Source organism: Pinus tabuliformis, chromosome 9, assembly GCF_031772625.1.
Source record: "Pinus tabuliformis cultivar Carrire ecotype Pingquan chromosome 9, CPIR1, whole genome shotgun sequence".
In the NCBI taxonomy this organism is placed as follows: Eukaryota; Viridiplantae; Streptophyta; class Pinopsida; order Pinales; family Pinaceae; genus Pinus; species Pinus tabuliformis.
This window is the reverse complement of record NC_142307.1, coordinates 893,780,659-893,808,394: the sequence shown is the minus strand read 5'-3', so window position 1 is coordinate 893,808,394 and position 27,736 is coordinate 893,780,659.

The window sequence follows — 27,736 nt, the reverse complement described above, 5'->3', positions numbered from 1 at the left end:
CCTAATTTCTAGTTCTTAGTTTATAATTGGTTGAAACAGCTCCTAAACATGTGAGCTCGACCCATAGAGGCAAGGATGAGCTATGGTTGTCTATATTATGTTGTTTTCCAGTAATTAGCATGGTTGGACTTTTGAGAAAGCCTTGAGCTTCATTGTACATTCATTTCAGCATTTTGGCTAAGGAATTGAGACCATGATTTGCAGCACTCTTTGGGATTCATGTGGCAATTCGTCTTGGTATAGTGCTTATCTTTGTAATTGTGAATTTGCTTATATGTCACGTATGCCATTCTCTATCTTTTTTCTTCTGAACTAAACAAACAAGAGTGTAAGTAGAATCCATTGAAATTGCAGTGCTCTACTTGAAGTTTGCTTTAGTTTCTTGATGTTTTCAGCTGTTTGGGGAGGATCCATGCTTGCTCTTGCCCTCTTCAACACCTCACCTATCTATTCCTTCCATCTCATTCAATTTTAAGTGCCAAAAAAAACTGCCTACCTTGCCCCATTGAGATCTCTGCAGGACTGAGCCTCAATCCCTGCACCCAAAATTTTCCTTTCCATCTGAGCCAACAAAATCATCATTTTATTCAATCAAACTCTATTGTACATATACCTAGCCTAAAATCAGAAGATATTTCAGTGATCTCAAGCCCTCATTGATCATAATTTGCTGAGATTGACACGAAGAGAGCCCTCTCCTGACCTGGTAGGGCTAGCTACCAGGCTGAGCGTGGTTTGATGTTGGCCCTGGATCCTACCTTTTTAGCCTGAGGTAAATCTAAGCAATAGCAGAAGGGAGAGTCTTCCCTATCCTTGGATGAAGTAAGATATCACATGCTCAAGTATATTTCTTGTGAGGTAAGGCTCATTATAGTCTATGGTTATGTTGTAGCAGCTACAACCACCCTCCAAAATTTTGGCCAACACCAATTTCGGAGCCTCCCGTGAGACTTTCACTTGGTGGTTGCACACACTCGAGTTCACTCCGTGAGCTCATGTGAGTATTTACATCCACCTTTCTTTTTCATTTCATTCAATTCTGCACGATGATGTCTAACTCATGCTTGTGACCATGCTCTCATTATGCTCAAAGTCTTCATTTCGTATGTGATTTTTGTGTTCGCTATGAAAGCATATATCACACTCACACACAGAGTCACATTCACTATTGTGCAAGTGTCATCTTGATCAATGAACAATCAATCACAAGTGTTGCACCTTTCACTTGCACCATTGGTCAGTCATGTTGTACATGTGTATTTGGATGGTTTGGGTCATTTTGTCATCGAGTTGTGTGATTGTGTGTTTATATGATCATCTATGTATCTTTCGATTGTTCACATACTTAGTCATTTTCCTTGCAGTTCTAACGACCAGACTCCCCACTGACAGCCAGACTATCACCCCGCCATTGACTCAATCGAGTATCAACCAAAACAATGCAGAAGCACTAAGCTTGTCTTTTCAAATTGCATCGTTCGCAAGCAATTCAATCAACTCTCATTCTGGCCACTAAGGCAATTGGGCCCAATAGTCACCCTGGGACTGATTCCCCTAAAAAATTGCGTAGAGGACACTGACCTTAATCGCTCGGCTGACTGAGGAAATTTCATAGATAGGCTGGATAGACACCAAGTGCCCATCCATGTTTCCCCTAAAAAATTATGCAGTTTTCCCAGTCAGTCATCTCAACAGTCGACCGACTGTTCATCTCAGAAATTAAGCAGTTTTTATGAGAACGTCTTTGTTACACAAAAATATCGTCATCATGATTATTTACAGTCAGTATGGGTCTATCATTACTTGTACCGTCCTCCTAAGCAAGTCTCAGACCTCATCTCTTCAAATCAAGCTTTGGAAATGAGAGAAAGACATTAAAAATCAATGTAACTCTGGTTCCACACTTTCTCTCATGGTCACCTGCAGTCCCGCACCTTCTGTGTACAAAATCTGCGTACCTACCCGCTCTGTCCCTAACGGTGTAGGTGCAGACCCCTATGAAAGTCAAAAGGCGCAAGTTTTATCCTTAAAAACTCACTTTGGGTTAATTCTAGAGGTTTCTAGAAGGAATTTTGACGTGGATTGTTCGCTCTAAGGTGGTTCATGCATCCCAAAAGAGAAGGAGCTAATCCCTTGATGAGAGGAGCTATCCCTTTGAAGGAGGACTTAGTAACCTCCCTCCATTGCACTATAAATACAGACATTTGGCTGGTTACTGAGGAGGTTAGAAGTTGAACATTTTTTAGGGTAAATGCTGGTGAAATCAAGACTTTCTAGTTAGGCCTAAAGAGGAGAGAAGTAATCCATTGGATGAGCTAAGTCCTAGTGTGCATGAACTTCAAGTTTTTGGAGGCGGATAGAGAATCCATAGTATTTAACGGATCTGTTCACAATTTTTCATGGGAGTTGCCTTTCTGTAGTCCTCTTGTTTTTCATACGCAAGCACTTGCAAAGAATTCAAACAGCAACAGGAATACTTAATTGGCTACATTGGTTGTTTCATTTCACTTGATCAAGTGATGAATGAAACTGTTAGAATAGGTTATGATGAATAAGCTCTACTTGTAGCATCATTTCCAGTTTCTCGGTTGTGTTAAAGGGTTAAGTCAGTTTTGAGTCAGTTTTCAATCATGTAATTGAGTCCAATTTTGAGTCAAGAGTTTGGTTTCGATTTGTCAAAGTTATTGACCCCATAGTGCTATGGACGAAGGCACTGCCTACTTTCCTAGAGATCTGTAGTTCTTGGCACCTCCAAGGAGCTACCAACCCATTGGAGGCAATGTTAGTGACGGTATCTTCATCCATCCATCAAAGATCAAATCCTCTTGTTGCATTGCATATTAAGTGTCAGGCCCAATCAACTGCATTCCATTAGGAGCATGGATCATCTAACGGTAGTGGCTTCTACTACATTTTCCCTCATGTCCTTTAGCTTCTGGCCCATGTTTATTCATCAAAATTATATACAGTCACCTTTTTGTCTTTAAAGTTTTCAAGGGTCTTTTCTAGGGTTTCATTGTCATTAGGTCTAGGGTTTCATTAGGGTTTCATCAAATAGGTTTTCAACATGTCCAATAACAGTCAGCATGCACATGAGGAGGTTCCAGTATCAATAACCTTCATAATCAATTGCTTAGAAATGTATTTTTCCTCAAAACCCTGTTTTGAGGAAAAAGAGAGTATTTTATGTTTTTAGGTATAAATTTGATGTAATTTTAGTTCTTTCATATGTAAACATATTTAGTGGCAACCCTGGTCACCTTGCCAAGCTTTATCATCTCCATCACTTGCAAGGAAAACAGAAAAATCAAGTCATTCAGTTCATCAGAAGGCTCAAAAAAGTGAAAAGATCAAAAAACAGAGTTGACAAGTAAAGTCACATTGCAAACATTATAAAAGTCGGTTTTATGAAGGAAAAATCAAGAGCTCTTGTATATAAATCATATTTACAATTCAAAGCTCATTGGCACTCAAAGAAGAAAGATTGAGCAAAGTGAAGGTCATGTTGGATAAAGGAAGCAAAACCGCAACAAAGAGTTCTAGTTTTGGAGGCGCGGTGCATTGGGTGAGTGGCACGGCGCGGCGCATAGAGCCGCTCTCCTCAGTGTTAATTTGCACTGGCACGACGCACATAGGAGGCACGATGCATTGGGTTTCAGGCGCGGTGCATAGAGCTTCCAAGCTCGATTTGTTTAAAATTTCCCTCAAATTGCCAAAATCACTCAAGTCTTCTAGTTTGCAAGTAAGTTAAGTCTCTTCCTTGCTAGTGAAGGAGTTTTTCATACAATTTATGGTGGTTATGTAAGAGAAAAATTAAACCCTACATTCTTTCCATTTTATTCATGAAACTGTTGCCTAGAGTTTGCATTGGTTATTTTGGCTGCCAAGTCCATTCTCCCATTCCCTCACCTTTAAACTCCTTCACTCATTTTCTCACCGTATTCCCCCATTCCCCAACTTCCATATTCGGTCATCCCTATCCCCAATTCCCATTTTTCCCAAATCCTAACTATAAATCCCAAAACCCTAATTATTGTCCCAAGAGCTTCATATCACCATTCAACTGAGTGTACCATCATTTAGAGGGTTTTCATCATCATGTTATGTTCCAATGGGTCATTTTACACATTGTTCATGCTTCAGTTGCGCCTAGGTAAGGTTCATTACCCTCTCCTAGGGTTTTGAGGGTAATTTCTCTTGGATGGTCAAATCATCAGCAAAACTTATATCCTGATGTTAATACACTTTCCCCTATCCTTAATTGTTGGGTGTGGAGCCTGATTATCTTCTATATTCAAAGGTATTGCCACATTGGACCCCAGTTCGAAATGGGGGCGGCAACGCCGCCCGTAAAATATTCGCTGCAGGGGGGGTCCAGGGGGGGCGGTAGGGGGGTTGCCTTGTAAAAGTATAGTAATTTCTAGTCAATCTGGGCCGTTCATTAGGCGGATGATCTGACGGTAGAACTTATGTTTAGTTTAGGGTTTTTTGCCCTAGAAGGCAACCCCTCTCTTTGTATGAGGGTATTGTATTTGAGGCTGTGAGATAGATGTGTATTCAGTGAGCGAGAAACAGAGAGGTGAGACTGTGAGAGAAAACAGAGGATATTATAGCGGATTTGCTGTAGGTTGTGTCTCTTCATTTTGCTGGATAATAGAAAGGAAGGACTGGTTGTTCGGGGTGGATGTAGCTCAAACTGGGTGAACCACGTATATCTGTGTCTCTCTTGTTTTGTACGTTTTCTGTGTTTATATTTCTGCAATATTTTATGTGTTCCATTGCTCCGTAATATATAATTTTCTAACATTAATGTACCTTATTAAACACTTCCCATCACTGAGATCCCCCAAATTCCTCATTTTCGCACAAACCCTAGTTTCTTGCTACAACTTGACAATTTTCTGGACTAGGCCTGTGTTTTGCCATTTTTGACCCCTTCCCCTCACTCAATATTTGAAATTAAACTTTCCTCTATTTCCTAACATTCCCTCCTACTTCCCAAAATTTCCTCAAGAATTTAGAAGCCCCTTATCTCCTTCCTTTCCCTTCATTTCGAAAAAACCCCTGTTCCACACATCGGGGTAGGTTTTACTAAAATGATGTTTTTGAGCAAGGAAAGATGAATTTGGAAAAAATGAGAGATTTTTTTGTCCACAATATGCCAGGGAAGAAAAATCTCCTTTACTTTTCACACAGGTGTCATGGTTTTAGAGAAATATCAAAAATACAGTTGCCTCAGGAGAATTGATGCACCTCTGAAGTGTCTTTGGGAAAATCAAGATTTATCCTAGCTTGGTTAGCCAAATGACTTGCGTGATAAGTCAAATGATACGTAGAAACAAACATATTTCCAATGAGCTATCATGAGCTCAAGTTCGGGTTGAGGAAGACTTTCAAAAGTTGACTGTAACAACACTCTACCTTTAGGCAGTCTCATTTTGAACATTTTAACTAGTGTTGGTAAATTTGACTTTTGACAGGGAAAATGAACTCCAAATTAAAAAATTAAAGTTGGGTTGGAAAGTAGACTCAATAATATTTCCAAAGAGCTATTTTTCACTGAATTTAGACACAGGTAAGGCCCTCAAAACTGGTCTGCAAAATGCGCTACGCATAGAAAGTTTTTACACAGGGTTTTCTGCTCTATGCGCCGCGCTACCTGGCGCTCGCTTTTGCTAGGATCCTCCAAAAGACAAAAACTCAGCATTTTTGTATTTGGCATGGAAAAATATGTTTTCCTACCGTTGGCCAAGAATTTTGGACAAGTTTTGAGCCCTCTAAAAGGTCAAAAACACTCAAAAAATGACCTCACTGCCCCTATTTTGACACACAGGAAGAAGTGTTGGGAGAACTGACTTTTGGAAGGGCAAATGGAGGCCAAATTGAAAAATTCCACTTGAGTTGGAAAGTAGATGGGAAAACCATTTCAACGAAAGCACTTAGAGCTCATTTCGACACCGAGAAGGCATCCAAAGGTGGGTCCAAATAGGCACTATGCATAGAGAATCAGGCGCGACGCATAGAGGAAAAATTGCCAGTTTGACCAAGTATTGCTCTGTTTTTCGCCCAGCTTTGGCCAGTTTGACTTTTTCACTCTCCTAATGGAAAATTTGAGATGTAATTTTATGTACATTGATGGATCATGATGTAAATGTGTCAAATTTTCACTTGTAGAGGTAGATTCATTAGTTTAAAAGTTGTTTGAAACTAAATGAATCAGTTCCCTTATTTTTAGAGGCATGATGTTCTGTTGCCTAATTTCTAGTTCTTAATTTAGAATTGGTTGAAATAGATCCTAAACACGTGAGGTCAACGCCTAGAGGAAAGGATGAGCTATGGTTGTCTATATTATGTTGTTTTGCAGTCATTAGCATGGTTGGACTTTTGAGAAAGCCTTAAGCTTCATTGTACATTCATTTCAGCATTTTGGCTAAGGAATTGAGACAAGGATTTGCAACACTCTTTGGGATTCATGTGGCAATTTGTCTTGGTACAGTGCTTCTCTTTGTAATTGTTAATTTGCTTATATTTCATGTATGCCATTCTCTATCTCGTTTCTTCTGAACTAAACAAACAAGAGTGTAAGTAGAATCCATTGAAATTAGAGTGCTCTACTTGAAGTTTGCTTTAGTTTCTTGGAGTTTTCAGCTGTTTGGGGAGGATTCATGATTTCTCTTGCCCTCTTCAACACCTCAACTATCTATTCTTTCCATCTCATTCAATTTTAAGTGCCAAAAACAATTTCCTACCTTGTCCCATTAAGATCTCTGCAAGAATGAGCCTCAATCCCCACACCCAAAATTTTCCTTTCCATCTGAGCCAACAAAATCATCATTTTATTTAATCAAACTCTATTGAACATATACCTAGCCTAAAATAAAAAGATATTTCAGTGATCTCAAGCCCTCATTGATCATAATTTGCTGAGATTGACCCAGAGAGAGCCCTCTCCTGACCTGGTAGGGCTAGCTACCAGGCTGACCGTGGTTTGATGTTGGCCCTGGATCCTACCTTTTCAGCCTGAGGTAAATCTAGACACTAACATAGTGGCGACCATACTATGGATGAAAAGCTTATTTGTTTGTTAGTGTTCTTGCTTCATAAACTACAAACGGAGTCTGATGATTAGCTAGGTAGCCTTCGAAATGCTTTTGCTTTGCATTAGCGAAAGTAGATAAAAGCTACTTCAGTCAATCTCCGATCTAGTCTTATAAACTGAACATCTGACTTGCAAATTTCCCCAGTAACATGTATCAATTTCAGATCTGATTGTTGATGGTGGACAACAATCAGACACCAGCAAGGCTGAAATCATTCACCTGGCGATTCCAAATCAGTTTCAAGATCAGATCCAAGGACTCCATTGGAGGATGCACCTGACCAGCAAAAACATGGAAGGACAATATGGAAAAATCAGGTATTCAAGTTGGAATTTCATCCAAGACAATTTGTTCTTTGTTGTAAATTATTTCTTCTCTTTTCTCGAGAATGCCAAGAAGGCTTTGCAAAGTATATTGTATTTGAGAAAACATCCTCGGCCTGCATTTGATTCCTTCCCTTTGAAGATTGTGAATACCAAAGATTTGCATGCTTTTGAGCTGGATCAAGACCTTTTTTCTGAATCTTGTGGTGATCGTCTTCAAACCGATGAGCCTCAAGAGACCAAGACTGATTCTATACCTTCTATACATACCCGTATACCTTGTAAAATTCCAGATCGATACAAACCTTTGATTTTACCTCCACTATCCCATGCTTTCCCTAAAAATCATGATCTATATCTACCAATATTCGATCGTGAATGCGACAACATCACTGCTGAGAGACATGCACTGAATTTTGAGTCTTTCTTTGACCTTTTTGAAGTTGATGAAGAAGATGTCAGTATTAGGCTTTTTGCTCTTTCTTTGCAAGGAAAAGTCAAGAGTTGGTTCAAAACCCTTCCTGATGCGAGCATCTCAGATTTCCAGCAGTTCATCAAAGTTTTCCTCGACAAGTTGGTGGTTAGACATAACTCTTTCTTGATTATAGAAGAGTATAATCAGGTGAAAAGATTTCCAGGGGAGACAGTACAACAATTTTCTACCAGATTTAACCAAGTTTATTATTCGATGCCTGTTGATATAAGACCTCCTCCTGGATCCACTCTCTTGCACTACCCGGTTGCCTTTGATCCGGAAATGGAGTTTCAGCTGAGGGAAAGGAACCTTGCAACACTTGAAGAGATGTAGAACAATGCAGTAGATGTAGAGGCTCATTTGTTGATTTAAAGGGTAAATTTGAAGGAAGAAGAGATGAAAAACATAGATCCGGAGGAATCAACATCTCTAGAGGTAAATCTTGAAATTTTGGTAAGTGCAGTAGAAGAGATGATGCAAAGGATCATCAGAAGGAATGAGTATAATGTTCAAGCCCATGGCTCGCTGATTGAAGAAGAACAACTTTCTGATCCAAAACATCTTATTTCTTATCCCAGTTGTCATCGATTTGATAATGATTGTTTTATAGATCATCTTGGAGAAGAGAGATCTGTTGATATGACATGTATGCTTGATGATATGTTTTATACTGATGATTTGCCTCAGTTTGACCAGCATGATGACAATTATGTTCTCCAAATAGAAGCTAATCTTGCAAACAAATCAACAACTAGTTTGTGAGAGGAAGAAGTTCACTTTCAGCAGCTCGAATACAATGTTCAACCATCACATATTAGCTATGGAAATGATGAGGAAAGCACAAAAATTTTTCAAGTAAGTGAAGGATCTTTGCCTTTTTGTTTTTCTTCGTTTCAGTTCATCAGAGACAACATTAATGCAATCAGAAATCAATTATCGACAAGTATTGATTTGGACCATCTTGCGGGCAATGGAAACCTTGTTCAAGACTTCTCATATCCAGATTTTCAGCCCCCAAATGGCATTGATTGTCAAGTTGCAGATGAAGAATTTGATGCTATCACATACGATCAAATGATACAAGATGATTCCGTACCATTTTGTTTTGAATTATTTCAGTTTCTGAAGGGAAAACTACATAGTATATTTTCAAATGAGCAGCCTGTAGAAAGTCATGAAATCTTATCGGAACCAATATAAAATGGCTTGCAGCAGTCTTTTCAAGTTTTTCACGATCCAATAGCTGATGTGTTGGATGATGTCTACAGTCAAAGTCCTTCTCTCGTTTGTGAGCTTGACAAAAGTATTGATGCAAACTTGATCCTACAACCGGTTTCTTTGTCATTTTCAGCAGGAGTCTCGTCACAAAGCTCAGATAAAAGTTTGCGTTCATGGTATGAAGAGAAGAGAAGTAATCCATTGGATGAGCTAAGTCCCAGTGTGCATGAACTTCAAGATCCTTATACAGTGTTTTTGGAGGCGGATAGAGAATCCATAGTATTCAACGGATCTGTTCACAAGTTTTCATGGGAGTTGCCTTTCAGTAGTTCTCTCTTGTTGTTCATACGCAAGCACTTGGGGAGAATTCAAGGAGCAGCAGGAATACTTACTTGGTTGCATTGATTGTTTCATTTCACTTGATCAGGTGATGAATGAAACTATTAGAGTAGGTTATGATGAATAAGCTCTACTTTGAGCATCATTTCTAGTTTGTTGGTTGTGTTTAAGTGTTAAGTCAGTTTTGAGTCAGTTTTTAGTGATGTAATTGAGTCCAGTTTTGAGTCAAGAGTTTGGTTTCGGTTTGTCAAAGTTATTGACCCCATACCCATATGGACGAAGGCACTACCTTCTTTCCCATAGATTTGTAGTTCTTGGCACTTCCAAGGAGCTACCATCCCCATTGGAGCCAATGTTAGTGTCGGTATCTTCATCCCTCCGTTAGAGATCAAATCCTCTTAATGCATTGCATATTAACTGTCCCGCCCAGTTAGCTGCATTCCATTAAGAGCATGGATCATCTAACAGTAGTGGCTTCTCCTAGATTTTCCTCATGTCCTTTACCTGCTGGCCCATGTTTATTCATCAAAATTATATACAGTCACCTTTTTGTCTTTAAAGTTTGCAAGGCTCTTTTCTAGGGTTTCATTGTCATTAGGTCTAGGGTTTTATTAGGGTTTCATCAAATAGGTTTTCAAAATGTCCAATAACAGTCAGCAGGCACATGAGGAGGTTCCAGTATCAATAAATTTCATAATCAATCGCTCAGAAATGTATTTTTCCTCAAAACCTTGTTTTGAGGAAAAAGAGAGCATTTTATGTTTTTATGTATAAATTTGATGTAATTTTAGTTCTTTCATATGTAAACAACTTCAGTGGAAACCCTGGTCACCTTGCCAAGCTTTAGCATCTCCATCACTTGCAAGGAAAATTGAAAAATCAAGTTATTCAGTTCATCAAAAGGCTCAAAAAAGTGAAAAGCTCAAAAAACAGAGTTGACAAGTAAAGTCACATTGAAAACATTATAAAATTCGGTTTTATGAAGGAAAAATCAAAAGCTCTTGTATATAAATAATATTTACAATTCAAAGCTCATTGGCACGCAAAGAAGAAAGATTGAGCAAAGTGAAGGTCATGTTGGAGAAAGGAAGCAAAATCGCAGCAAAGAGTTCCAGTTTTGGAGGCGCGGCGGATTGCGTGAGTGGCACGGTGCATATAAGTGGCTCGGTGCATAGAGCCGCTCTCCTCAGTGTTAATTTTCACTGGCGCGGTGCACACAGGAGGCATGGCGCATTGGGTTTGAGGCGTGGTGCATAGAGCTACCAAGCTTGATTTGCTTAATATTTCCCTCAAATTGCCAAAATCACTCAAGTCTTCTAGTTTACAAGTAAGTTAAGCCTCTTCCTTGCTAGTGAAGGAGTTTTTCATACAATTTATGGTGGTTATGTAAAATAAAAATCAAACCCTAAATTCTTGCCATTTCTCAAGAAATTGTTGCCTAGGGTTTGGATTGGTTATTTTGGCTGCCAAGTCCATTAACCCATTCCCTCACCTTTTCACTCCTTCACTCATTTTCTCATCCTATTCCCTGATTCCCCAACTTCCATATTCAGTCATCCCTATCCCCAATTCCCATTTTTCCCAAATCTTAACTATAAATCCCCAAACCCTAATTGTTTTCCCAAGAGCTTCATATCACCATTCAGCTGAGTGTGCCATCATTCATAGGGTTTTCATCATCATGTTAGGTTCCAATGGGTCATTTTACACCTTGTTCATGCTTCAGTTGCGTGTAGGTAAGGTTCATTTCCCTCTCCTACCGTTTTTAGGGTAATTTCTCTTGGATGGTCAAGTAATCAGTAAAACTCGTATCCTAATATTCATAAACCTTCCCCTATCCTTAGTGTACCTTATTAAACACTTCCCATCACTGAGATCCCCCAAATTCCTCATGTTCGCACATACCCTAGTTTCTTGCTACAACTTCACAACTTTCTAGACTAGGCCTGTGTTTTTCACTTTTGGACCCCTTCCCCTCACTCAATATTTGAAATTCAACTTTCCTCTATTTCCTAACATCCCTGCCTACTTTCCAAAATTTCCTCAAGAATTTAGAAGGCCCTTATCTCCTTCCTTTCCCTTCATTTCGACAAATCCCCTGTTCCACACATCGGGATAGGTTTTACTCAAATGATGTTTTTGAGCAAGGAAACATGAATTTGGAAAAAATGACAGACGGTTTTGTCCATAATAAGCCAAGGAAGAAAATCCTCCTACAATTTTTACACAGGTGTCATGGTTTTAGAGAAATATCAAAAATACAGTTGCCTCAGGAGAATTGATGCACCTTTGAAGTGTCTTTGGGAAAATCAAGATTTATCCTAGCTTGGTTGGCCAAATGACTTGCTCGATGAGTCAAATGATAATTAGACAAAAATATATTTCCAATGAGCTATCATGAGCTCAATTTGGGGTTGAGGAAGACCTTCAAAAGTTGACTGCAACAACACTCTGCCTTTAGGCAGCCTCATTTTGCAAATTTTGACGAGTCTTGGGAAATTTGACTTTTGACAGCACAAATGAACTCCAAATTGAAAAATTAAAGTTGGGTTGGAAAGTAGACTCAATAATGTTTCCAACGAGATATTTTGCACCCAATGTGGACACTAGGAAGGCCCTCAAAGCTTGTCTTCAAAAAGGCACTACGCATAGAAATTTTTAACACGAGGTTTTCTGCTCTATGCGTCGCGCCACCTGGCACTCGCTTTTGCTAGGATCCTCCAAAAGACAAAAACTCAGAATTTTTGGATTTGACATGGAAAAATATTTTTGCATACTAATGGACAAGAAATTTGGACAGGCTTTGAGCCATCAAAAAGGTCAAAAACACTCAAACAATGACCTCATTGCCCCTATTTTGACACACAGGAAGCAGTGTTGGGAGAACTGACTTTTGAAGGGGAAAATGGAGGCCAAATTGAAAAATTCCACTTGGGCTGGAAAGAGAACAGGCATACCTTTCAAAAAATCACACTTAGAGCTAATTTTGACAATGAGAAGGCCTCCAAAAATGGGTCCAAACAGGCGCTATGCATAGAGAATCAGGCGCGACGCATAGAGGAAAAGTTGCTAGTTTGACCAAGTATTTCTCTGTTTTTCGCCCAGCTTTGGCTAGTTTGACTTTTTCACTTTCCTAATGGAAAATTTGTGATGTAATTTAATGTACATTGATGGATCATGATTTAAATATGTCAAATTTTCACTTGTAGTGGAAGATTCATCAGTTTAAAAGTTGTTTGAAACTAAATGAATCAGTTCCCTTGTTTTTAGAGGCATGTTGTTTTGTTTCCTAATTTCTAGTTCTTAGTTTATAATTGGTTGAAACAGCTCCTAAACATGTTAACTCGACCCATAGAGGCAAGGATGAGATATGGTTGTCTATATTATGTTGTTTTTCAGTAATTAGCATGGTTGGACTTTTGAGAAAGCCTTGAGCTTCATTGTACATTCATTTCAGCATTTTGGCTAAGGAATTGAGACCAGGATTTGCAGCACTCTTTGGGATTCATGTGGAAATTCGTCTTGGTATAGTGCTTATCTTTGTAATTGTGAATTTGCTTATATGTCATGTATGCCATTCTCTATCTTTTTTCTTCTGAACTAAACAAACAAGAGTGTAAGTAGAATCCATTGAAATTACAGTGCTCTACTTGAAGTTTGCTTTAGTTTCTTGATGTTTTCAGCTGTTTGGGGAGGATCCATGCTTGCTCTTGCCCTCTTCAACACCTCACCTATCTATTCCTTCCATCTCATTCAATTTTAAGTGCCAAAAAAAACTGCCTACCTTGCCCCGTTGAGATCTCTGCAGGACTGAGCCTCAATCCCTGCACCCAAAATTTTCCTTTCCATCTGAGCCAACAAAATCATCATTTTATTCAATCAAACTCTATTGTACATATACCTAGCCTAAAATCAAAAGATATTTCAGTGATCTCAAGCCCTCATTGATCATAATTTGCTGAGATTGACCCGAAGAGAGCCCTCTCCTGACCTGGCAGGGCTAGCTACCAGGCTGAGCGTGGTTTGATGTTGGCCCTGGATCCTACCTTTTTAGCCTGAGGTAAATCTAGGCAATAGCAGAAGGGAGAGTCTTCCCTATCCTTGGATGAAGTAAGATATCACATGCTCAAGTATATTTCTTGTGAGCTAAGGCTCATTATAGTCTATGGTTATGTTGTAGCAGCTACAACCACCCTCCAAAATTTTGGCCAACACCAATTTCGGAGCCTCCCGTGAGACTTTCACTTGGTGGTTGCACACACTCGAGTTCACTCCGTGAGCTCATGTGAGTATTTACATCCACCTTTCTTTTTCATTTCATTCAATTCCGCACGATGATGTCTAACTCATGCTTGTGACCATGCTCTCGTTATGCTCAAAGTCTTCATTTCGTATGTGATTTTTGTGTTCGCTATGAAAGCATATATCACACTCACACACAGAGTCACATTCACTATTGTGCAAGTGTTGTCTTGATCAATGAACAATCAATCACAAGTGTTGCACTTGTCACTTGCACCATTGGTCGGTCATGTTGTACATGTGTGTTTGGATGGTTTGGGTCATTTTGTCATCGAGTTGTGTGATTGTGTGTTTATATGATCATCTATGTATCTTTCGATTGTTCACATACTTAGTCATTTTCCTTGCAGTTCTAACGACCAGACTCCCCACTGGCAGCCAGACTATCACCCCGCCATTGACTCAATCGAGTATCAACCAAAACAATGCAGAAGCACTAAGCTTGTCTTTTCAAATTGCATCATTCGCAAGCAATTCAATGAACTCTCATTCTGGACACTAAGGTAATTGGGCCCAATAGTCACCCTGGGACTGATTCCCCTAAAAAATTGCATAGAGGCCACTGAACTTAATCGCTCGGCTGACTGAGGAAATTTCATAGATAGGTTGGATAGACACCAAGTGCCCATCCATGTTTCCCCTAAAAAATTATGCAGTTTTCCCAGTCAGTCATCTCAACAGTCGACCGACTGTTCATCTCAGAAATTAAGCAGTTTTGATGAGAAGGTCTTTGTTACACAAAAATATCGTCATCATGATTATTTGCAGTCAGTATGGGTCTATCATTACTTGTACTGTCCTCCTAAGCAAGTCTCAGACCTCAGCTGTTCAAATCAAGCTTTGGAAATGAGAGAAAGACATTAAAAATCAATGTAACTCTGGCTCCGCACTTTCTCTCATGGTCACCTGTAGTCCCGTACCTTCTGTGTACAAAAGCTGCGTACCTACCCGCTCTATCTCTAACGGTGTAGGTGCGGACCCCTATGAAAGTCAAAAGGCGCAAGTTTTATCTTTAAAAACTCACTTTGGGTTAATGCTAGAGGTTTCTAGAAGGAATTTTGACGTGGATTGTTCGCTCTGAGGTGGTTCATGCATCCCAAAAGAGAAGGAGCTAATCCCTTGATGAGAGGAGCTATCCCTTTAAAGGAGGACTTAGTAACCTCCCTCCATTGCACTATAAATACAGACATTGGGCTGGTTACTGAGGAGGTTAGAAGCTGAACATTTTTGAGGGTAAATGCTGGTGAAATCAAGACTTTCTAGTTAGGCCTAAAGAGGAGAGAAGTAATCCATTGGATGAGCTAAGTCCTAGTGTGCATGAACTTCAAGTTTTTGGAGGCGGATAGAGAATCCATAGTATTTAACGGATCTGTTCACAATTTTTCATGGGAGTTGCCGTTCAGTAGTCCTCTTGTTGTTCATACGCAAGCACTTGCGGAGAATTCAAACATCAAGATGAATACTTAATTGGCTACATTGGTTGTTTCATTTCACTTGATCAGGTGATGAATGAAACTGTTAGAATAGGTTATGATGAATAAGCTCTACTTGTAGCATCATTTCCAGTTTCTCGGTTGTGTTAAAGTGTTAAGTCAGTTTGAGTCAGTTTTCAATCATGTAATTGAGTCAAGTTTTGAGTCAAGAGTTTGGTTTCGATTTGTCAAAGTTATTGATCCCATAGCGCTATGGATGAAGGCACTGCCTACTTTCCCAGAGATCTGTAGTTCTTGGCACCTCCAAGGAGCTACCAGCCCATTGGAGGCAATGTTAGTGTCGGTATCTTCATCCCTCCATCAAAGATCAAATCCTCTTGTTGCATTGCATATTAAGTGTCACGCCCAATCAGCTGCATTCCATTAGGAGCATGGATCATCTAACGGTAGTGGCTTCTCCTACATTTTCCCTCATGTCCTTTAGCTTCTGGCCCATGTTTATTCATCAAAATTATATACAGTCACCTTTTTGTCTTTAAAGTTTTCAAGGGTCTTTTCTAGGGTTTCATTGTCATTAGGTCTAGGGTTTCATTAGGGTTTCATCAAATAGGTTTTCAAAATGTCCAATAATAGTCAGCAGGCACATGAGGAGGTTCCAGTATCAATAACCTTCATAATCAATTGCTTAGAAATGTATTTTTCCTCAAAACCCTGTTTTGAGGAAAAAGAGAGTACTTTATGTTTTTATGTATAAATTTGATGTAATTTTAGTTCTTTCATATGTAAACAAATTTAGTGGCAACCCTGGTCACCTTGCCAAGCTTTAGCATCTCCATCACTTGCAAGGAAAATAGAAAAATCAAGTCATTCAGTTCATCAGAAGGCTCAAAAAAGTGAAAAGCTTAAAAGACAGAGTTGACAAGTAAAGTCACATTGCAAACATTATAAAAGTCAGTTTTATGAAGGAAAAATCAAGAGCTCTTTTATATAAATCATATTTACAATTCAAAGCTCATTGGCACTCAAAGAAGAAAGATTGAGCAAAGTGAAGGTCATGTTGGATAAAGGAAGCAAAACCGCAACAAAGAGTTCTAGTTTTGGAGGCGCAGTGCTTTGGGTGAGTGGCACGGCGCGGCGCATAGAGCCGCTCTCCTCAGTGTTAATTTGCACTGGCACGGCGCACACAGGCGGCACGATGCATTGGGTTTCAGGCGTGGTGCATAGAGCTGCCAAGCTCGATTTGTTTAAAATTTCCCTCAAATTGCCAAAATCACTCAAGTCTTCTAGTTTGCAAGTAAGTTAAGTCTCTTCCTTGCTAGTGAAGGCATTTTTCATACAATTTATGGTGGTTATGTAAAAGAAAAATCAAACCCTACATTCTTTCCATTTTATTCATGAAAATGTTGCCTAGAGTTTGCATTGGTTATTTTGGCTGCCAAGTCCATTCTCCCATTCCCTCACCTTTTCACTCCTTCACTCATTTTCTCACCGTATTCCCCCATTCCCCAACTTCCATATTCAGTCATACCTATCCCCAATTCCCATTTTTCCCAAATCCTAACTATAAATCCCAAAACCCTAATTATTGTCCCAAGAGCTTCATATCACCATTCAACTGAGTGTACCATCATTCAGAGGATTTTCATCATCATGTTATGTTCCAATGGGTCATTTTACACATTGTTCATGCTTCAACTGCACCTAGGTAAGGTTCATTACCCTCTCCTAGGGTTTTGAGGGTAATTTCTCTTGGATGGTCAAATCATCAGAAAAACTTATATCCTGATGTTAATACACCTTCCCCTATCCTTAATTGTTGGGTGTGGAGCCTGATTATCTTCTATATTCAAAGGTATTGCCACATTGGACCCCAGTTCGAAATGGGGGTGGCAACGCCGCCAGTAAAATATTCGCTGTAGGGGGGGTCAAGGGGGGGCGGCAGGGGGGTTTCCTTGTAAAAGTATAGTAATTTCTAGTCAATCTGGGCCATTTATTAGGCAGATGATCTGACGGTAGAACTTATGTTTAGTTTAGGGTTTTTTGCCCTAGAAGGCAACCCCTCTCTTTGTATGAGGGTATTGTATTTGAGGCTGTGAGATAGATGTGTATTCAGTGAGCGAGAAACAAAGAGGTGAGACTGTGAGAGAAAACAGAGGATATTATAGCGGATTTGCTGTAGGTTTGTCTCTTCATTTTGCTGGATAATAGAAAGGAAGGACTGGATGTTCGGGGTGGACGTAGCTCAAACTAGGTGAACCACATATATCTGTGTCTCTCTTGTTTTGTACGTTTTCTGTGTTTATATTTCTGCAATATTTTATGTGTTCCATTGCTCCGTAATATATAATTTTCTAACATTAATGTACCTTATTAAACACTTCCCATCACTGAGATCCCCCAAATTCCTCATTTTCACACAAACCCTAGTTTCTTGCTACAACTTGACAATTTTCTGGACTAGGCCTGTGTTTTGCCATTTTTGACCCCTTCCCCTCACTCAATATTTGAAATTAAACTTTCCTCTATTTCCTAACATTCCCTCCTACTTCCCAAAATTTCCTCAAGAATTTAGAAGCCCCTTATCTCCTTCCTTTCCCTTCATTTCGAAAAAACCCTTGTTCCACACATCGGAGTAGGTTTTACTAAAATGATGTTTTTGAGCAAGGAAAGATGAATTTGGAAAAAATGAGAGATTTTTTTGTCCACAATATGCCAAGGAAGAAAAATCTCCTTTACTTTTCACACAGGTGTCATGGTTTTAGAGAAATATCAAAAATACAGTTGCCTCAGGAGAATTGATGCACCTCTGAAGTGTCTTTGGGAAAATCAAGATTTATCCTAGCTTGGTTGGCCAAATGACTTGCGTGATAAGTCAAATGATACGTAGACACAAAGATATTTCCAATGAGCTATCATGAGCTCAAGTTCGGGTTGAGGAAGACCTTCAAAAGTTGAGTGTAACAGCACTTTGCCTTTAGGCAGTCTCATTTTGCACATTTTAACTAGTGTTGGTAAATTTGACTTTTGACATGGAAAATGAACTCCAAATTAAAAAATTAAAGTTGGGTTGGAAAGTAGACTCAATAATATTTCCAAAGAGCTATTTTTTACCGAATTTAGACACTGGAAAGGCCCTCAAAACTGGTCTGCAAAATGTGCTATGCATAGAAATATTTTACACAGGGTTTTCTGCTCTATGCGCCGCGCTACCTGGCGCTCGCTTTTGCTAGGAGCCTCCAAAAGACAAAAACTCATAATTTTTGTATTTGGCATGGAAAAATATGTTTTCCTACCGTTGGCCAAGAATTTTGGACAGGTTTTGAGCCCTCTAAAAGATCAAAAACACACAAAAAATGACCTCACTGCCCCTATTTTGACACACAGGAAGAAGTGTTGGGAGAACTGACTTTTGGAAGGGCAAATGGAGGCCAAATTGAAAAATTCCACTTGAGTTGGAAAGTAGATGGGCAAAACATTTCAACAAAAGCACTTAGAGCTAATTTGGACACCGAGAAGGCATCCAAAGGTGGGTCCAAATAGGCACTATGCATAGAGAATCAGGCGCGACGCATAGAGGAAAAATTGCCAGTTTGACTAAGTATTGCTCTGTTTTTCACCCAGCTTTGGCCAGTTTGACTTTTTCACTTTCCTAATGGAAAATTTGAGATGTAATTTTATGTACATTGATGGATCATGATGTAAATGTGTCAAATTTTCACTTGTAGAGGTAGATTCATTAGTTTAAAAGTTGTTTGAAACTAAATGAATCAGTTCCCTTGTTTTTAGAGGCATGATGTTCTGTTGCCTAATTTCTAGTTCTTAGTTTAGAATTGGTTGAAATAGATCCTAAACACGTGAGGTCAACCCCTAGAGGAAAGGATGAGCTATGGTTGTCTATATTATGTTGTTTTGCAGTCATTAGCATGGTTGGACTTTTGAGAAAGCCTTAAGCTTCATTGTACATTCATTTCAGCATTTTGGCTAAGGAATTGAGACCAGGATTTGCAGCACTCTTTGGGATTCATGTGGCAATTTGTCTTGGTACAGTGCTTCTCTTTGTAATTGTTAATTTTCTTATATTTAATGTATGCCATTCTCTATCTTGTTTCTTCTGAACTAAACAAACAAGAGTGTAAGTAGAATCCATTGAAATTGGAGTGCTCTACTTGAAGTTTGCTTTAGATTCTTGGCGTTTTCAGCTGTTTGGGGAGGATTCATGCTTGCTCTTGCCCTCTTCAACACCTCACCTATCTATTATTTCCATCTCATTCAATTTTAAGTGCCAAAAACAATTTCCTACCTCGCCCCATTGAGATCTCTGCAAGAATGAGCCTCAATCCCCGCACCCAAAATTTTCCTTTCCATCTGAGCCAACAAAATCATCATTTTATTCAATCAAACGCTATTGAACATATACCTAGCCTGAAATCAAAAGATATTTCAGTGATCTCAAGCCATCATTGATCATAATTTGCTGAGATTGACCTGGAGAGAGCCCTATCCTGACCTGGTAGGGCTAGCTACTAGGCTGACCGTGGTTTGATGTTGGCCCTGGATCCTACCTTTTCAGCCTGAGGTAACTCTAGACACTAACATAGTGGCGACCATACTGTGGATGAAAAGCTTATTTGTTTGTTAGTGTTCTTGCTTCATAAACTACAAATGGAGTCTGATGATTAGCTAGGTAGCCTTCGAAATGCTTTTGCTTTGCATTAGCGAAAGTAGATAAAAGCTACTTCAGTCAATCTCCGCTCTAGTCTTATAAGCTGAACATCTGACTTGCAAATTTCCCCAGTAACATGTATCAAGTTCAGATCTGATTGTTGATGGTGGACAACAATCAGACACCAGCAAGGTTGAAATCATTCACCTGGCGATTCCAAATCAGTTTCAAGATCAGATCCAAGGACTCCATTGGAGGATGCACCTGACCAGCAAAAACATGGAAGGACAATATGGAAAAATCAGGTATTCAAGTTGGAATTTCATCCAAGACATTTTGTTCTTTGTTGTAAATTATTTCTTCTCTTTTCCCGAGAATGCCAAGAAGGTTTTGCAAAGTATATTGTATTTGAGAAAACATCCTCGGCCTGCATTTGATTCCTTCCCTTTGAAGATTGTGAATACCAAAGATTTGCATGCTTTTGAGCTGGATCAAGACCTTTTTTCTGAATCTTGTGGTGATCGTCTTCAAACCGATGAGCCTCAAGAGGCCAAGACTGATTCTATACCTTCTATACATACCCGTATACCTTGTAAAATTCCAGATCGATACAAACCTTTGATTTTACCTCCACTATCCCATGCTTTCCCTAAAAATCATGATCTATATCTACCAATATTTGATCGTGAATGCGACAACATCACTGCTGAGAGACATGCACTGAATTTTGAGTCTTTCTTTGACCTTTTTGAAGTTGATGAAGAAGATGTCAGTATTAGGCTTTTTGCTCTTTCTTTGCAAGGCAAAGTCAAGAGTTGGTTCAAAACCCTTCCTAATGCGAGCATCTCAGATTTCCAGCAGTTCATCAAGTTTTCCTCGACAGGTCGGTGGTTAGACAGAACTCTTTCTTGATTATAGAAGAGTATAATCAAGTGAAAAGATTTCCAGGGGAGACAGTACAACAATTTTCTACCAGATTTAACCAAGTTTATTATTCGATGCCTGTTGATATAAGACCTCCTCCTGGATCCACTCTCTTGCACTACCCGGCTGCCTTTGATCCGGAAATGGAGTTTCAGCTGAGGGAAAGGAACCTTGCAACACTTGAAGAGATGTAGAACAATGCAGTAGATGTAGAGGCTCATTTGTTGATTTGAAGGGTAAATTTGAAGGAAGAAGAGATGAAAAACATAGATCCAGAGGAATTGACATCTCTAGAGGTAAATCTTGAAATTTTGGTAAGTGCAGTAGAAGAGATGATGCAAAGGATCATCAGAAGGAATGAGTATAATGTTCAAGCCCATGGCTCGCTGATTGAAGAAGAACAACTTTCTGATCCAAAACATCTTATTTCTTATCCCAGTTGTCATCGATTTGATAATGATTGTTTTATAGATCATCTTGGAGAAGAGAGATCTGTTGATATGACATGTATTCTTGATGATATGTTTTATACTGATGATTTGCCTCAGTTTGACCAGCATGATGACAATTATGTTCTCCAAACATAAGCTAATCTTGCAAACAAATCAACAACTAGTTTGTGAGAGGAAGAAGTTCACTTTCAACAGCTCGAATACAATGTTAAACCATCACATATTAGTTATGGAAATGACGAGGAAAGCACAACAAATTTTCAAGTAAGTGAAGGATCTTTGCCTTTTTGTTTCTCTTCGTTTCAGTTCATCGGAGACAACATTAATGCAATCCGAAATCAATTATCGACAAGTATTGATTTGGACCATCTTGCGGGCAATGGAAACCTTGTTCAAGACTTCTCATATCCAGATTTTCAGCCCCCAAATGCCATTTATTGTCAAGTTGCAGATGAAGAATTTGATGCTATCGCATATGATCAAATGATACAAGATGATTTCGTACCATTTTGTTTTGAATCATTTCAGTTTCTGAAGGGAAAACTACATAGTATATTTTCAAATGAGCAGCCTGTAGAAAGTCATGAAATCTTATCAGAACCAATATAAAATGGCTTGCAGCAGTCTTTTCAAGTTTTTCACGATCCAATAGCTGATGTGTTGGATGATGTCTACAGTCAAAGTCCTTCTCTCGTTTGTGAGCTTGACAAAAGTATTGATGCAAACTTGATCCTACAACCGGTTTCTTTGTCATTTTCAGCAGGAGTCTCGTCACAAAGCTCAGATCAAAGTTTGTGTTCATGGTATGAAGAGAAGAGAAGTAATCCATTGGATGAGCTAAGTCCCAGTGTGCATGAACTTCAAGATCCTTATACAGTGTTTTTGGAGGCGGATAGAGAATCCATAGTATTCAACGGATCTGTTCACAAGTTTTCATGGGAGTTTCCTTTCAGTAGTTCTCTCTTGTTGTTCATACGCAAGCACTTGCGGAGAATTCAAACAGCAGCAGGAATACTTACTTGGTTGCATTGGTTGTTTCATTTCACTTGATCAGGTGATGAATGAAACTATTAGAGTAGGTTATGATGAATAAGCTCTACTTTGAGCATCATTTCTAGTTTGTTGGTTGTGTTTAAGTGTTAAGTCAGTTTTGAGTCAGTTTTTAGTGATGTAATTGAGTCCAGTTTTGAGTCAAGAGTTTGGTTTCGGTTTGTCAAAGTTATTGACCCCATACCCATATGGACGAAGGCACTACCTGCTTTCCCATAGATCTGTAGTTCTTGGCACTTCCAAGGAGCTACCATCCCCATTGGAGCCAATGTTAGTGTCGGTATCTTCATCCCTCCGTTAGAGATCAAATCCTCTTGTTGCATTGCATATTAACTGTCCCGCCCAGTTAGCTGCATTCCATTAAGAGCATGGATCATCTAACAGTAGTGGCTTCTCCTACATTTTCCTCATGTCCTTTACCTGCTGGCCCATGTTTATTCATCAAAATTATATACAGTCACCTTTTTGTCTTTAAAGTTTGCAAGGCTCTTTTCTAGGGTTTCATTGTCATTAGGTCTAGGGTTTCATTAGGGTTTCATCAAATAGGTTTTCAAAATGTCCAATAACAGTCAGCAGGCACATGAGGAGGTTCCAGTATCAATAAATTTCATAATCAATCACTAAAAAATGTATTTTTCCTCAAAACCCTGTTTTGAGGAAAAAGAGAGCATTTTATGTTTTTATGTATAAATTTGATGTAATTTTAGTTCTTTCATATGTAAAAAACTTCAGTGGAAACCCTGGTCACCTTGCCAAGCTTTAGCATCTCCATCACTTGCAAGGAAAATTGAAAAATCAAGTTATTCAGTTCATCAAAAGGCTCAAAAAAGTGAAAAGCTCAAAAAACAGAGTTGACAAGTAAAGTCACATTGAAAACATTATAAAAGTTGGTTTCATGAAGGAAAAATCAAAATCTCTTGTATATAAATCATCTTTACAATTCAAAGCTCATTGGCACGCAAAGAAGAAAGATTGAGCAAAGTGAAGGTCATGTTGGAGAAAGGAAGCAAAATCGCAGCAAAGAGTTCCAGTTTTGGAGGCGCGGCGCTTTGGGTGAGTGGCACGGTGCATATAAGTGGCTCGGCGCATAGAGCCGCTCTCCTCAGTGTTAATTTACACTGGCACGGTGCACATAGGAAGCATGGCGCATTGGGTTTGAGGTGTGGTGCATAGAGCTACCAAGCCTGATTTGCTTAATATTTCCCTCAAATTGCCAAAATCACTCAAGTCTTCTAGTTTGCAAGTAAGTTAAGCCTCTTCCTTGCTAGTGAAGGAGTTTTTCATACAATTTATGGTGGTTATGTAAAATAAAAATCAAACCCTACATTCTTGCCATTTCTCAAGAAATTGTTGCCTAAGGTTTGGATTGGTTATTTTGGCTGCCAAGTCCATTAACCCATTCCCTCACCTTTTCACTCCTTCACTCATTTTCTCATCCTATTCCCTGATTCCCCAACTTCCATATTTAGTCATCCCTATACCCAATTCCCATTTTTCCCAAATCTTAACTATAAATCCCCAAACCCTAATTGTTTTCCCAAGAGCTTCATATCACCATTCAGCTGAGTGTGCCATCATTCATAGGGTTTTCATCATCATGTTAGGTTCCAATGGGTCATTTTACACCTTGTTCATGCTTCAGTTGCGTGTAGGTAAGGTTCATTTCCCTCTCCTAGCGTTTTTAGGGTAATTTCTCTTGGATGGTCAAGTAATCAGTAAAACTTGTATCCTAATATTCATAGACCTTCCCCTATCCTTAGTGTACCTTATTAAACACTTCCCATGACTGAGATCCCCCAAATTCCTCATTTTTGCACATACCCTAGTTTCTTGCTACACCTTGACAACTTTCTAGACTAGGCCTGTGTTTTGCACTTTTGGACCGCTTCCCCTCACTCAATATTTGAAATTAAACTTTCCTCTATTTCCTAACATCCCTGCCTACTTTCCAAAATTTCCTCAAGAATTTAGAAGGCCCTTATCTCCTTCCTTTCCCTTCATTTCGACAAATCCCCTGTTCCACACATCGGGATAGGTTTTACTCAAATGATATTTTTGAGCAAGGAAACATGAATTTGGAAAAACGGACAGACGTTTTTGTCCATAATAAGCCAAGGAAGAAAATCCTCCTACAATTTTTACACAGGCGTCATGGTTTTAGAGAAATATCAAAAATAGAGTTGCCTCAGGAGAATTGATGCACCTCTGAAGTGTCTTTGGGAAAATCAAGATTTATCCTAGCTTGGTTGGCTAAATGACTTGCTCGATGAGTCAAATGATAATTAGACAAAAATATATTTCCAATGAGCTATCATGAGCTCAATTTGGGGTTGAGGAAGCACTTCAAGAGTTGATTGCAACAACACTCTGCCTTTAGGCAGCCTCATTTTGCACATTTTGACTAGTCTTGGGAAATTTGACTTTTGACAGCGCAAATGAACTCCAAATTGAAAAATTAAAGTTGGGTTGGAAAGTAGACTCAATAATATTTCCAACGAGATATTTTGCACCCAATTTTGACACTAGGAAGGCCCTCAAAACTTGTCTTCAAAACGGCACTACGCATAGAAATTTTTAACACGAGGTTTTCTGCTCTATGCGTCGCGCCACCTGGCACTCGCTTTTGCTAGGAGCCTCCAAAAGACAAAAACTCAGAATTTTTGGATTTGACATGGAAAAAATGTTTTCATACTAATGGACAAGAAATTTGGATAGGCTTTGAGCCATCAAAAAGGTCAAAAACACTCAAACAATGACCTCATTGCCCCTATTTTGACACACAGGAAGCAGTGTTGGGAGAACTGACTTTTGAAGGGGAAAATGGAGGCCAAATTGAAAAATTCCACTTGGGTTGGAAAGAGAACAGGCATACCTTTCCAAAAATCACACTTAGAGCTAATTTTGACAATGCGAAGGCCTCCAAAAATGGGTCCAAACAGGCGTTATGCATAGAGAATCAGGAACAGCGCATAGAGGAAAAGTTGCTAGTTTGACCAAGTATTTCTCTTTTTTTCGCCCAGCTTTGGCTAGTTTGACTTTTTCACTTTCCTAATGGAAAATTTCTGATGTAATTTAATGTACATTGATGGATCATGATGTAAATATGTCAAATTTTCACTTGTAGTGGAAGATTCATCAGTTTAAAAGTTGTTTGAAACTAAATGAATCAGTTCCCTTGTTTTTAGAGGCATGTTGTTCTGTTTCCTAATTTCTAGTTCTTAGTTTATAATTGGTTGAAACAGATCCTAAACATGTGAGCTCGACCCATAGAGGCAAGGATGAGCTATGGTTGTCTATATTATGTTTTTTTTCAGTAATTAGCATGGTTGGACTTTTGAGAAAGCCTTGAGCTTCATTGTAAATTCATTTCAGCATTTTGGCTAAGGAATTGAGACCAGGATTTGCAGCACTCTTTGGGATTCATGTGGCAATTCGTCTTGGTATAGTGCTTCTCTTTGTAATTATGAATTTGCTTATATGTCATGTATGCCATTCTCTATCTTGTTTCTTCTGAACTAAACAAACAAGAGTGTAAGTAGAATCCATTGAAATTGCAGTGCTCTACTTGAAGTTTGCTTTAGTTTCTTGATGTTTTCAGCTGTTTGGGGAGGATCCATGCTTGCTCTTACCCTTTTCAACACCTCACCTATCTATTCCTTCCATCTAATTCAATTTTAAGTGCCAAAAACAACTGCCTACCTTGCCCCATTGAGATCTCTGCAGGACTGAGCCTCAATCCCTGCACCCAAAATTTTCCTTTCCATCTGAGCCAACAAAATCATCATTTTATTCAATCAAACTCTATTGTACATATACCTAGCCTAAAATTAGAAGATATTTCAGTGATCTCAAGCCCTCATTGATCATAATTTGCTGAGATTGACCAGAAGAGAGCCCTCTCCTGACCTGGTAGGGCTAGCTACCAGGCTGAGCGTGGTTTGATGTTGGCCCTGGATTCTACCTTTTTAGCCTGAGGTAAATCTAGGCAATAGCAGAAGGGAGAGTCTTCCCTATCCTTGGATGAAGTAAGATATCACATGCTCAAGTATATTTCTTGTGAGGTAAGGCTCATTATAGTCTATGGTTATGTTGTAGCAGCTACAACCACCCTCCAAAATTTTGGCCAACACCAATTTCGGAGCCTCCTGTGAGAGTTTCACTTGGTGGTTCCACACACTTGAGTTCACTCCATGAGCTCATGTGAGTATTTACATCCACCTTTCTTTTTCATTTCATTCAATTCTGCACGATGATGTCTAACTCATGCTTGTGACCATGCTCTCGTTATGCTCAAAGTCTTCATTTCGTATGTGATTTTTGTGTTCGCTATGAAAGCATATATCACGCTCACACACAGAGTCACATTCACTATTGTGCAAGTGTCGTCTTGATCAATGAACAATCAATCACAAGTGTTGCACTTGTCACTTGCACCATTGGTCAGTCATGTTGTACATGTGTGTTTGGATGGTTTGGGTCATTTTGACATCGAGTTGTGTGATTGTGTGTTTATATGATCATCTATGTATCTTTCGATTGTTCACATACTTAGTCATTTTCGTTGCAGTTCTAACGACCAGACTCCCCACTGATAGCCAGACTATCACCCCGCCATTGACTTAATCGAGTATCAACCAAAACAATGCAGAAGCACTAATCTTGTCTTTTCAAATTGCATCGTTCGCAAGCAATTCAATCAACTCTCATTCTGGCCACTAAGGCAATTGGACACAATAGTCACCCTGGGACTGATTCCCCTAAAAAATTGCGTAGAGGCCACTGAACTTAATCGCTCGGCTGACTGAGGAAATTTCGTAGATAGGCTGGATAGACACCAAGTGCCCATCCATGTTTCCCCTAAAAAATTATGCAGTTTTCCCAGTCAGTTATCTCAACAGTTGACCGACTGTTCATCTCAGAAATTAAGCAGTTTTGATGAGAAGGTCTTTGTTACACAAAAAGATCGTCATCATGATTATTTGCAGTCAGTATGGGTTTATCATTACTTGTACTGTCCTCCTAAGCAAGTCTCAGACCTCAGCTCTTCAAATCAAGCTTTGGAAGTGAGAGAAGGACATTAAAAATCAATGTAACTCTGGTTCCGCACTTTCTCTCATGGTCACCTGCAGTCCCGCACCTTCTGTGTACAAAAGCTGCGTACCTACCTGCTCTGTCCCTAACGGTGTAGGTGCGGACCCCTATGAAAGTCAAAAGGTGCAAGTTTTATCTTTAAAAACTCACTTTGGGTTAATTCTAGAGGTTTCTAGAAGGAATTTTGACGTGGATTGTTCGCTTTGAGGTGGTTCATGCATCCCAAAAGAGAAGGAGCTAATCCCTTGATGAGAGGAGCTATCCCTTTGAAGGAGGACTTAGTAACCTCCCTCCATTGCACTATAAATACAGACATTGGGCTGGTTACTGAGGAGGTTAGAAGCTGAACATTTTTGAGGGTAAATG